The sequence below is a fragment of the Bos grunniens genome, chromosome 26, assembly GCF_055505025.1.
Source record: "Bos grunniens cultivar Pamir isolate PY7600 chromosome 26, Bosgru_T2T1.0, whole genome shotgun sequence".
Taxonomy (NCBI): Eukaryota; Metazoa; Chordata; class Mammalia; order Artiodactyla; family Bovidae; genus Bos; species Bos grunniens.
This window is the reverse complement of record NC_141190.1, coordinates 1,356,180-1,370,447: the sequence shown is the minus strand read 5'-3', so window position 1 is coordinate 1,370,447 and position 14,268 is coordinate 1,356,180. Positions and strand designations below refer to the sequence as shown.

The window sequence follows — 14,268 nt, the reverse complement described above, 5'->3', positions numbered from 1 at the left end:
GAGCATCAAGCTGAGAAAGCAGAACTGAAAAAGCATGTATACATTTTCATGCAGTCCTGAGAAGTATAACGTAATATCAAGCAGGCACCACGGAACCAGAACACACAAAAATGTTGCCTCACACATGCATGTGAAAGTAGAATGCAGCTAAGACATTAAACTGTTCTATTCTGGTAAGACTACTCTAATAAGGAACTAGGAGAAAGGGTGACCAAGAGAAAAGCCCAGTAACTATGGTTGTCAATTATTTCAATCATAGTATTAAAAATTCTAGATTGGAAAGTGTGCCACAAACTTAAAAACATTGAGAATTACTGCTTTAGATTAAAATGTCACAGAAGAGGACCAGACTAGACTTACTGGACCCAGCACTGGAGAATTTACAAGATGACATTGAACTTAATTGCTATATGCTCTGAATATAAATTCAGCCAATTTTGTCATAAGTAAGTCTATTTGTTACTATCTTTTCCATAAGTGCATAATATGTAACAAATTGTATAGTGTCTATAGCATTCATCTCTTTAACCAGTATACAATACTGTTTTTATGAAGCCAGATTTAGCATTACATATTTTGCAGAAGCCTATAATAAACTGTGGAAAATTTTGAAGGAGATGGGAATGCCAGACCACCCAACCAGCCTCTTGAGAAACTTTTGTGAAGGTCAGGAAGCAACAGTTAGAACTGGACATGAAACAACAGTCTGGTTCCAAATAGGAAAAGGAGACATCAAGGCTGTATATTGTCACCCTGCTTATTTAACTTATATGCAGAATACATCATGAGAAATGCTGGGCTGGAAGAATCACAAGCTGGAATCAAGATTGCCAGGAGAAATATCAATAACCTCAGGTATGCAGATGACACCACCCTTATGTAAGAAAGTGAAGAACTAAAAAGCCTCTTGATGAAAGTGAAAGTGGAGAGTGAAAAAGTTGGCTTAAAGCTCAACATTCAGAAAACGAAGATCATGGCATCTGGTCCCATCACTTCATGGCAAATAGATGGGAAAACAGTGGAAAGAGTGGCTGACTTTATTTTTTTGGGCTCCAAGATCATTGCAGATGGTAATTGCAGCCATGAAATTAAAATATACTTACTCCTTGGAAGGAAAGTTATGACCAACCTAGACAGCATATTCAAAAGCAGAGACATTACTTTGTCAACAAAGGTCTGTCTAGTCAAGGCTACGGTTTTTCCAGTAGTCATGTATGAATGTGAGAGTTGGACTATAAAAAAAGCTGAGCACAGAAGAATTGATGCTTTTGAACTGTGGTATTGGAGAAGACTCTTGAGAGTCCCTTGGACTGCAAAGAGATCCAACCAGTCCATCCTAAAGGAGATCAGTCCTGGGTGTTCATTGGAAGAACTGATGTTGAAGCTGAAACTCCAATACTTTGGCCACCTGATGCAAAGAGCTGACTCATTTGAAAAGACCCTGATGCTGGAAAAGATTGAGGGCAGGAGGAGAAGGGGACAACAAAAGATGAGATGGTTGGATGGCATCACCGAGTCAATGGACATGGGTTTGGGTAGACTCCGGCAGTTGGTGATGGACAGGGAAGCCTGGCGTGCTGCAATTCATGGGGTCGCAAAGAGTCAGACATGACTGAATGACAACTGAACTGAACTGATGTTTGTCTTTCATGGTTCCTTCTTTCTTTTATAACTGTTCCTAAGCTATTTAATAATCAGTTTCAATGTCTGGATCAATATTGAGCTTATGAACTTTAGTTTTGGGGATTCAAATTTTCCTCTTTTTTGAAATTTGGAATATTTGTCCATTTCTAGAGTTTTGAAAAATTTAAAAAACAGTTTGGTGTAATATTTTTAAAAGATACTGTCTCAAGCCAAACTAGCTCCAGCTTTGGCACTGTCTATAGCATTTTAAGCAAGTTACTTTACCATAAGACTTCAGTTTATTCATCAGTAAACTAAGAAAAATAAAACCACTTGCTGGGTATTTGCAAGGACAAATAGAACTTAAAATTGTGAACTGAGAGGCATTCAATGGATCTAATTCTTAAAGAAAAAAAACTGAAATGAACATTGTTTATGTAGATATATGCTATATCATTTTTAACCTATGAATAATTCAGCACAGCTTGTCATAACATGAGCAAAATGTTAATAATTTATCATAGTTAGCTCCATGATTATAATTTTTTAATTACAGGTAACAAACCTATAAGTGTTTCAAGAGAGATCACATAGCTCAGAGAGAGAAAAGATCTTTCTGTGTTCAATCACTAACAAGCTGGTAATGCTTGGGAAAATTTCTTCACATCTAGGAGCTTTGTTCTTAATTTTTAAAATTAAAATAATTATATCTACCTTCAAGAGATATTTTAAGACTTATACATATACAGAACATGCTGTACAGCACATATCTGACACAGTGTTTCCCTGAAAAGAAAATAACAGTTGCTATTATTACCCTGGCATATGATTGTTATGGAGTTATTGATACAAATTTATTTGTTGTTCAGTCTCTCGGTTGTGTCTGACTCTGCAACCCCATGCCAGGCTTCCCTGCCTTCACTATCTCCCTGAGTTTGCTTTTGAGCAAACTCATGTCCATTGAGTCAATGATGCCATTCAACCATCTCATCCTCTGTCTCCCCCTTCTCCTCCTGCTCTCAATCTTTCCCAGCATCAGGGTCTTTTCCAGTGAGTCATCTCTTCACATCGGGTGGCCAAAGTATTGGAAATTCAGCATCAGTCCTTCAAATGAATGACTGATTTGGTTAGGGTTGACTGGTTTGATCTCCTTGCAGTCCAGGGGACTCTCAAGAGTCTACTTCAGAATCACAATTCAAAAGCATCAATTCTTTGGCACTCAGCCTTCTTTATGATCCAGCTCTCACATCCGTACATGATTACTGGAAAAACCAACTCTTTGACTATACTGACCTTTCTCTGCAAAGCAATGTCTCTGCTTTTTAATATGCTGTCTAGGTTGGTCATAGCTTTTCTTCCAAGGAGCAAGCATCTTTTAATTTCATGGCTACAGTCACCATCTATAGTGATTTAGGAGCCCAAGAAAATAAAGTCTGTCACTGTTTCTATTGTTTCCCCATCTATTTGCCATAAAGTGATGGGCCCAGATACCATGATTTTAGTTTTTTGAAGGTTGAGTTTTAAGCCAGCTTTTTCACTCTCTTCTTTCACCTTCATCAAGAGGCTTCTTAGTACCTCTTCACTTTCTGATATTAGGGTGGTGTCATCTGCATAGCTGAGGTTATTGATATTTCTCCCAGCAATCTTGAACCCAGTTGATTCAAGATTGAACTTCATCCAGCCCAGTGTTTCTCCTGATGCACTCTGAATAGAAGTTGAATAAGCAGGGTGACAATACACAATGTTGACATACTCCTTTCCCAATTTGGAACCAGTCCGTTGTTCCATGTCTGGTTCTGTTGCTTCTTGACCTGCATACAGGTTTCTCATGAGGCAGGTAATGTGGTCTGGTACTCACACCTCTTTGATGACCCAATCAAAAAATGGGCCAAAGAACTAAATAGACTTCTCCAAAGGAGACATAGAGGTGGCTAACAAACACATGAAAAGATGTTCAACATCACTCATTATCAGAGAAATGCAAATCAAAACCACTATGAGGTACCATTTCACGCCAGTCAGAATGGCTGCGATCCAAAAGTCTACAAGCAATAAATGCTGGAGAGGGTGTGGAGAAAAGGGAACTCTCTTAAACTGTTGGTGGGAATGCAAACTAGTACAGCCACTATGGAGAACAGTGTGGAGATTCCTTAAAAAACTGGACATAGAACTGCCTTATGATCCAGCAATCCCACTGCTGGGCATACACACTGAGGAAACCAGAAGGGAAAGAGACACGTGTACCCCAATGTTCATCGCAGCACTGTTTATAATAGCCAGGACATGGAAGCAACCTAGATGCCCATCAGCAGATGAATGGATAAGAAAGCTGTGGTACATATACACAATGGAGTATTACTCAGCCATTAAAAAGAATACATTTGAATCAGTTCTAATGAGATGGATGAAACTAGAACTTATTATACAGAGTGAAGTAAGCCAGAAAGAAAAGCACCAATACAGTATACTAACTCATATATATGGAATTTAGAAAGATGGTAACAATAACCCTGTGTACGAGACAGCAAAAGAGACACTGATGTATAGATCAGTCTTATGGACTCTGTGGGAGAGGGAGAGGGTGGGGAGATTTGGGAGGATGACATTGAAACATGTATAATATCATGTATGAAACGAGTCGCCAGCCCAGGTTCGATGCACGATACTGGATGCTTGGGGCTGGTGCACTGGGACGACCCAGAGGGAGGGTATGGGGAGGGAGGAGGGAGGAGGGTTCAGGATGGGGAACACAGGTATACCTGTGGTGGATTCATTTTGATATTGAGCAAAACTAATACAATATTGTAAAGTTTAAAAATAAAATAAAATTAAAAAAAAAAAAAAGAATTTTCCACAGTTTGTTGTGATCCACACAGTCAAAGGCTTTAGTGTAGTCAATGAAGCAGATATTTTTCTGGAATTCCCTTGCTTTTTCTATGATCCAACAGATGTTGGCAATTTGATCTCTGGTTCCTCTACCTTTTCTAAAATCAACTTGAACTTCATCTGGAAGTTCTTGGTTCACATACTGTTGGAGCCTAGCTTGGAGAATTGTGAGAATTACTTTGCTAGCATGTGAAATTAATGCAATTGTGTGGTAGTTTGAACATTCTTTGGCATTGCCCTTCTTTGGAATTGGAATGAAAACTGACCTTTTCCCTGTCCTGTGGCCACTGCTGAGTTCTCCAAATTTGCTAGCCTATGGAGTGCAGCACTTTCACAGCATTTTCTTTTAGAACTTGAAATAGCTCAACTGGAATTCTATCACTTCTACCAGCTCTGTTCATAGTGATGCTTCCTGAGGCCCACTTGACTTCACACTCCAGGTTATCTGGCTCAGTGGGTGATAACACCATCATGGTTTTCTGGGTCATTAAGACCTTTTATTTAAATTTACAAAGTACTTTTTCTTAACGATACTAGTTTCATAGAGTTTTAATATTTCTTTACTATTTCTTTTTTCCTTTCCAGTTCAAGCATCATTTTTCCAGCTCATGAATAAGTTATTTATTTAAGCCACCACCTCTCATAAGCAAAGCGATGCAAGATCAGCACAATAGTCATCAAGTATAATAGTCATCACTGGATACAAGATGCTGAGCTTAAGGTCCTGTATACTTTTCTGGCCTGTTTATGCAGAGTAATTGTCCAAACAAGTACTGTGTTCCCCACTGGTTAGTGGCCCATGTTCTCTTTTTTCAAATTCATAGCCAGTTGGAACTGGATTCACACAAGGGTTATGGAATAGAGTATGATTACCATTTCCCCAAGGAAAGGGCTTGGAAGAGGTAGGCTATGAACTCAGGTCTCTTCTCTCTATGGTGCAACTTTAGAAAGACATTCATGATGCTCACTCCACCCTGGGAAGTACCATGAAGTAGGTGAGGCAAGCTGAACCCTCTTCACCACTGACACCATGAGACATAGGCTGACTCACCTGCAACCAGGAACAATTTAGCAGTCTAGAAACCTGGAATCCAGCTGCCACTGCCATTTTCAATCTAGATCCTAAGCATCACCTTACGCCCCTAGCCAGGTAAAATCTGACTCCTGCCCTTCCCACATTTCTCATATCTAATTAGGCATCTCACCCTATTCACTCAGCTTAAGTGATGTGTCTTGCCACAGCCCCTCCTCTCCTCTCCCACCACGACCATCTGTGTTCAAATACTCATTGCCTCTAACCTGGACTATTAAAATAAATGTTTAACTCCTGTTGCTTTCCCATCCAATGAATTCTACACACCAATGTCAAATTAATCTTCTACAGTTCAGAATAAGTTACTCCCCTGCTAAGAAACCTTCAAAGACTCCCCATTGCCTACAGAATAAAATTCTCACCTTCACTTTCTTACCCTTCATGAAATGGCCTGAACTTTTTTTCCAATTTAATTTCCCACAGCCTCCTGCAGCTTACCTTCTGGGCAAATGGGTAAAGAACTGCTTGAAGACATGATGGCTATTCCTGATTTTCTGACTTCTGTGAGTTATTTAAGTTAAGAAAAAAGTTCAGAAGGAATTGCTTGCATAATAAATAAATTTAATAAAAATATCAAAATTTTAAATTGCTTAGTTCAATTTCCTGATTCATAAATACTAAACATATCATTGGTGGAGACTTACTTGGGCTATTTTGATTGAGGTTACTTAAATTTTCTCTTAAATGTTGAGGATATTTTCCTGTCTTATTAAGTAGTAGATAAGAGCATTTCTTTTTTTGCTTCTCTAGTGTATGACAGGATCACAGGGATTACATTTTGAATCACAGACTTAAAAGGAATATTAAGACAGTTTCACCTCTGTGAAAGAGGCAAGGCAATGAGTATTAGAAGCCAACTGACTAGACAGCATATTAAAAAGCAGAGACATTAATTTGCCAACAAAGGTCTGTCTAGTCAAGGCTATGGTTTTTCCAGTGGTCATGTATGGATGTGAGAGTTGGACTGTGAAGAAGGCTGAGCGCTGAAGAATTGATGCTTTTGAACTGTGGTGTTGGAGAAGACTCTTGAGAGTCCCTTGGACTGCAAGGAGATCCAACCAGTCCATTCTGAAGATCAGTCCTGGGTGTTCTTTGGAAGGAATGATGCTAAAGCTGAAACTCTAGTACTCTGGCCACCTCATTCGAAGAGTTGTCTCATTGGAAAAGACTCTGATGCTGGGAGGGATTGGGGGCAGGAGGAGAAGGGGACGACAGAGGATGAGATGGCTGGATGGCATCACTGACTTGATGGACGTGAGTCTCAGTGAACTCCGGGAGTTGGTGATGGACAGGGAGGCCTGGCATGCTGCAATTCATGGGGTCACAAAGAGTCGGACACGACTGAGCGACTAAACTGAACTGGCTGAAGAGAAAAAGTGGGGACAGTGAGCAGTGAACATGTGCAACTGAAAAGAATCTGTGTCTGCTGTGCTTAGTCGCTCATTTGTTTCCAACTCTTTGTGACCTCATGGACTGTTGCCTATCAGTCTCCTCTGTCCATGGAATTCTCCAGCCAAGAATCCAGGGTATCTTCTCAACCCGGGGATCAAACCCAGGTCTCCTGCATTGCAGGTGAATTCTTTACCAGCTGAGCTACCAGGAACATCTGAAAAGAATCTGGAGGAAAATGAATTCAACTAAGGCTCAGTGTAATTTTGCCCTAAATTTTTCTTCTTGATTATACCCTAGTGTTAGTCACTCAGTCACAGTCTGACTCTTTGCAACCCCATGGACTGTAGCCTACCAGGCTCCTCTGTCCATGGAATTCTCCAGGCAATAAAACTGGAGTGGGTAGCCATTCCCTTCTCCAAGGGATCTTCCTGACCCAGGGATTGAACCTGGATCTCCCACATTGTAGGCAGATTCTTTACCATCTGAGTCACTTAGGAAACCCCACGCCTTGCCCTAGCACTTAATTTATTAAATAGGATCCACATGTTCTTTCAAATATATATCCTCCATCATCTACGTGTTTGCAACTTGTTTCTTCATTTCATATAGCCTTTCAATAAAATGATCACTCTCCTCAAAAAAAAAAAAAAAAAAAAAAATGTTGCTTCTGTTTTACAAACGACAAAACTGAAGCTCACAGAGCAACCATTTCAATTGCTCTAAGTCACGTTCCCATGTAGGAGCACCAGGTTAAGTCCAATGTGTATACTAACCACAAAGATTTTTTTTCCTTATTCTTGTTTGTTGAAATGGCTTGTATATTTGTTTGGAAACACTTCATATGTAAGTGTATCATACCCATTTACCTATAACCTCTAAAAATCAAATATAATTAAGAGATAGTTTAAAATTTACCATTTTGGTGAATCACATGCAAAGTATTGTTGTAATAAATAAATGCTATCACACAGACCTCTACTTCCAGTAAAGAAAACTGTCTCCAAAAGTTTTTCAGTGTCAAGGTTTTTAATAAAATATTTATTGATCTTTTTGTTTTATGTCCAATTCTATCTTTCCCCAAAAATCATAATCATTGATAGTGCAGGGGGAAAGATATGAAATTATTTTGTAACTGATAGCATTTGCAACAGAGGGCTGTGCACTCAAAAAATACATTTTAAAATGAGTTTTGCTTACAATTTTCTAAGTCTCAAGCAGTTATATAATTATTTACATCATAGAAATTGTTATTCCCTGACAAATTGGAAATAAAAAATGCAGACATGGTGTGTAACTATAGGAGAGGCAAATTTTTACTTCTTCATCAGTTCAGTTTAGTTGCTCAGTCATGTCCAACCCTTTGTGACCCCATGAATTGCAGCACACCAGGCCTTCCTGTCCATCACCAACTCCCGGAGTTCACCCAAACTCATGTCCATCAAGTCGGTGATGCCATCCAGCCATCTCATCCTCTGTCATCCCCTCCCTCCTTCTGCCCCCAATCCCTCCCAGCATCAGTCTTTTCCAAGGAGTCAACTCTTTGCATGAGGTGGCCAAAGTACTGGAGTTTCAGCTTTAGCATCAGTCCTTCCAAAGAAGTCCTAGGGCTGATCTCTTTCAGAATGGGCTGGATGGATCTCCTTGCAGTCCAAGGGACTCTCAAGAGTCTTCTCCAACACCACAGTTCAAAAGCATCAATTCTTCGGTGCTCAGCTTTCTTCACAGTCCAACTCTCACATCCATACATGACCACTGGAAAAACCATAGCCTTGACTTTACTTCTTCATACTTAGTGTTTTTAAGCTGGGCCTGAGAATTAATCTGACATAAAACAGACTAACAAGAGAAAAGCATACAAATTTGTATAAATTTTATGTGACACAAGAGCCTCATACCAAAAAGAAGACCCAAAGAAATGATAAAACCTACATACTTTATATCAGGTTGAACAAAAAGAGGCAAACGTGGAAAAGTACTAAAATTTATGGAGAGGCTAAAAGAAGATAGTAATTAGTTTAATGTGATCTGTTCATACAGAATTCTCATAGCTTTGACTCTGTAAAAGAATGTTTATTTCTGCTGTTCAAGGAACACATCTTTCATATAGGAGTTTTTATCTCCTGCTTTCTGGAATAAAAGAGGAGATTGGAATGCCCTTCTTGCATCTGCTGTTTCTTTATGTCCAGGATAATTCTTTGGCTCAGAGTAAACCTTACGCCAAAGTGGCCAATTTAGGGTGGTGTATATTGTCATTCTTTGTAACTAACATCCATTTATTCAAAGTAAAAAGTAAAGCACACAAGTTCTTTCTTGACTCTTGAACTCCAGATAGATTTGATTTAAAAAAAAAAAAAGGCAGCTGTTTTTCACCTGCCACAAAGACAAATAGACTCATGGCAGGGTCACATAAATGAGCAGGGAGCATTAACACAGGTGAGAGAGCTCCAAGAACTGCAGCTGGGACTTGCTGTTATGAATGATGCATTATAGCACCAAGTTGGAAAGCAGACATTATCTGTTTTGTTAAGTTTTACAACAGAAAAAGGAAAACAAAGAGTATTTACTTCTTGGTAAACATTTAACATTTAAGGAAGATTGGGAACATTTGATCCAAGTCTCCACTAGGCCAACAACTCTCTTTTGAAGTACTAAAGTACTTCAAAACATGTATGTAGGCAGACATACATGTTCTAAAGGCAACATACTAAAGGCAACAGCAGAGGAGGAACTTTTCAGAATTGCACTTTTGAAAGAAAGAAAGAAAAGTTCCTCCTCTGCTGTTGCCTTTAGTATGTTGCCTTTAGTATGTTGCCTTTAGAACATGTATGTCTGCCTACATACATGTTCAAATGGACCAATGAGTCCATTGACCAAAGACCTGCAAACTGTTTTTCAGTCAACTTTTTTTATTCATCTCATTCTGACATGGGATATAAATTCACAAGCTATACCAGGTCTAATGAATGACACCACCAAAGTGTCAGATAATAATAACTTTTTCCGAGGACCAAAGATTTCAGTCTAAATCACTAGTACCTCATCTTACCACTATCCTACAGAGTTATAATTCTACCCTTTGTCATAACTTTGCACTAGTCCAGGGTCCAACCAACTCTCCCCTGCAAATTTGCAGCAAGCCTCTAACATCCCTCATTTCAATCCCTACTGTGACACATTCTTTTAACTGCCCTTTAACTCATTCTGCACACTGCAGCCAGAATGATGTTTCAAAAGTGCAATTCTGAAAAGTTCCTCCTCTGCTGAAACCTTGCCAGGGTTTCCCATGCCCTCTAGGACAAAAATGGTTTAACATCATTGCAAGATTTTCTATCTAGTCTTTCATCAGTCATATGGTTTCATCTAACCCAGTGGTTCCAATGGACATCCTCAAGTTTTTCAGGTATTTATGGAAAGGTTTGCAAGTTAAATAAAAAGTTGACTTTGAAACATAAAAGAAATCAGATATAAAATTTAGAAACTATTGCATGAAATTTCCCTAAAGCATAACATTTTTCAACTATTCAGTTGCTGTTCAATATAGTTTGTATGACATTATCTATGAGGTCTTATAATTTGGGATATGGGCACTGGATATAGTGTGAAAGGAGAGCTTCAGGATAAAAGTGGGGGATACTATCTTTAAACCACCCTGAGATTTTGCCACTTTCTCATCCTCCATCCTACCCCACTCTCACTCTTCACTCTAGACACACTGAACCTCTTTTGGTACTTTAACATGTCATGCTATGTTTTTTTCTGTAGTCTTTCTCAATGCCATTCCTTCTTGTTGGATGACTCCTTTACATATTTGGCCCCTGTTTACTTGATTGACTGCACAATTTAAACTACGTGAATTCAGTGGCCTCCCATCAATTTCCACAGCATCCAGCACTCTCTGCTGTCATTAACACTTAGCACAAATGACAGTACCTCATTGTCTGGCCAGTGGTATCCCCATTCAGGAACATAGTTTCTGGAAAGACATGGGCTGTTTCTGTCCTTTCTCCTGTTTACCACCAAGTCCCCAGAGGTTAATACAGAGCCAGACATGTAGTAATGAACGTCTGTTGATTGAATATGTAAAACCCTCTGCCTTGCTGCTGCTGCTGCTGCTGCTAAGTCGCTTCAGTCGTGTCTAACTCTGTGGCACCCCAGAGACGGCAGCCCACCAGGCTCCCCCGTCCCTGGGATCCTCCAGGCAAGAACACTGGAGTGGGTTGCCATTTCCTTCTCCAATGCATGAAAGTGAAAGTGAAGTCGCTCAGTCGTGTCCGACTCCTAGCGACCCCATGGACTGCAGCCTACCAGGCTTCTCTGTCCACGGGATTTTCCAGGCAAGAGTACTAGAGTTGGGTATCATTGCCTTCTCCTTACCCAACCACAATTCCACTGTTTCTGTTAAATCTTTATATAAAACAGCTGATTGGTATTTTTATTTGGCAGTTGATCTCACTGGTCTTATAAAAACTGCGAAGTGTGGGGATCTCATTCATTTCTCTTAAATTTGAGGTATTCTTATTTCTCTTTCAAACTTACCCTACCTTACAGGAAATATGATATGAAGGGTCAAAAATTTTCTCTTTACTTTGTATTTGTCTTTACATTGAAATACCATCTGTGTTTGAATTGTTCATATGTCTATAAACTGAATTTTCCAAAGTTTTTGCAAATTATACTATCACTGTTTCACTATATTTTTTATTGTTTAAGTGAATTTGTTTCATTCTGCAGCTGAAAAGAATAATTGATATGTATCTCAAAGAGGCAATAAAAGGATAAGTAATTTCTCAGTAAATAGTAACTTCTGTTATGAGGATCTCACATAGCAACCTCTGGAAAACAGCCCTTTCCTTCTTTCCTGACAGGAAGAAAGCAGTGTGATAGCATGGAAACAGTAGTCAAGCCTGTGTTCAATCCTGCCTCTAATCTAGCATTTACAATTCATTCATCTTGCCAAGTTACATATGTGCAACTAGTTTCCCCTTCTATAAAATGGAAAAACTAAAACCCACATCACATAGTTTTAGTGTGAATTACAGATTACATAGGGACTTCCCTGCAGCTCAGATGGTAAAGAATGCCTGCAATGCAGGAGACCCAGGTTCTATCCCTGAGTCAGGAAGACCCCCTAGAGAAGGAAATGGTAACCCACTCCAGTAGTATTGCCTGGAGAATTCCATGAACAAAGGAGCCTGGTGGGCTACAGTCCATGGGATCGCAAAGAGTTGGACGCAACTGAGCAACTAACACACACGCAGATTACTTGGACAGAATACATTGCTCATTTAATAAAAACCAGCATTCTTTTTATGCAGATTTTAAAATATTTTTAACTCTGTGCAAATGAGGTATTCCTGAAACAGTTTCTTGTAAAGCAATATTCTTCATTCAAATTCCTTTCATCATATTGGCTCTAATTATAATATGTAAATTTTCTGGGGGGTGGGAAGCAAGAGGAATTTTAAAATGTGACTTTAACTTTTTTTAGGCCTGTAAATTTTCTAAAACATGTGTTTAAGTAGAAGAAACATGATCACTTTTGGCCAAAAGAAAATGTTTAAAGTCCTATATGTTTATATGAAGGGTACACAGAAAATTTTATTTGGGGCATGATAGCTTAAGTTCAGAATAGAATAGTTTAGAATATAACTTCTAAACAGTCGATCCTAAAGGAAATCAACCCTGAATATTCATTGAAAGGACTGATGCTAAAGCTGAAGCTCCAATAATTTGGCCTCCTAATGTGAAGAGCTGATTCATTGGAAAAGACCCTGATACTAGGAAATATTGAAGTTAGGGGGAGAAGGAGGCAACAGAGGACAAGATGGTTGGATGGAATCACTGACTCAGTGGACATGCATTTGGTCAAACTCTGGGAAATAATGAAGGACAGGGAAACCTAGCATGCTTCCATGGAGTCACAATGAGTCAGACACAACTGAACGACTGAACAACAAAAAGAACATAACTTAAGTATATACTCAACAAACCCAGTGGAAAGAAATACAATCACATTGTAATCTGAATAGATTTGAACTGTAAATAAAGCTATAAAAATAACAATTTTTTAAAATAAAATAACTATATTAAGATTATCTTGTAGTAATTTGAGGCCAGTCTCCTCCTTTTTCAAATGATAGATCTGGTTGAGATAATATCAGTGGTCCCTCCAGCTGTAATAAATATTCCTTGACTCATTTATCTGATTCTATAGATAGACTATGAGAAACGTTGAGTAAAATGAGGTTGGTCATCATAATCTACCAAGGATGACAGTTTTATGTCAATCTCAATAAAACATCATAGCCTAAAGCAGTTGTTCTTAACCTTCAGGAGGTCACAGACTCTTTAAGAAGCTGAGGAAAGTTATGATGTGTCTCATAAGAACAAAATTTATAAATCCACATGCTATCTTAGGAAACCCATAAGCTGCAGATTAAGAACTTCTGCATTAGGGAGTTTTCTGCTTTGGGGCTGTCTTGTCAGTTCAGCTTACTATAACAAAATACCATAAAGTGGGTGGCTTATAAACAATAGTAATGTACTTCTCACAGTTCTGGAGTCAAGAAGTCAGGGGTATTTATTCACCAACTGCCAGCACTCTTTGAATGAGGGCTGCTCCTAAGGTGGCATTACTTCTTAAGCATGTAGACACTTCTGGATTGCCATTACACAGAACTGAAGCCTAACAGCTGCTTTTAATAGAAAAGGTCCTTAAGCAAAGAGATACGCATGCTCCTGGTAATTCAAGTCCAGCAATAGTGAAAGTGAAAGTCCCTCCGTTGTGTCTGACTCTGCGACCCCATGGACTGTATAGTCCATGGAATTCTCCAGGCCAAAATACTGGAGTGGGTAGTCTTTCCCTTCTCCAGGAAATCGTCCAAACCCAGGGACCAAATCCAGGTCTCACACATTACAGGCAGATTCTTTACCAGCTAAGCCACCAGGGAAGCCCAAGAATACTGGAGTGAGTAACCTATCCCTTCTCCAGTGGATCTTCCCAACCCAGGAATCGAACCAGGGTCTGCTGCATTGCAGGCGGATTCTTTACCAACTGAGCTATGCTGCTGCTGCTGCTGCTGCTAAGTCCTTCAGTATGCTGCTGCTTCTGCTGCTGCTGCTGCTAAGTCCTTCAGTATGCTGCTGCTTCTGCTGCTGCTAAGTCCTTCAGTATGCTGCTGCTTCTGCTGCTGCTGCTGCTAAGTCCTTCAGTATGCTGCTGCTTCTGCTGCTGCTGCTGCTAAGTCCTTCAGTATGCTGCTGCTGCTGCTAAG

The 14,268-nt window shown here is 39.4% G+C and overlaps 1 pseudogene; it reads right to left on the bottom strand.

Annotated features, from left to right (window-relative positions):
* Positions 1-5,254: 5,254 nt before the first annotated feature.
* On the bottom strand, positions 5,255-5,617 carry LOC147343945 (cytochrome c oxidase subunit 6A1, mitochondrial pseudogene; annotated as a pseudogene).
* Between the last annotated feature and the right edge of the window lie 8,651 nt (positions 5,618-14,268).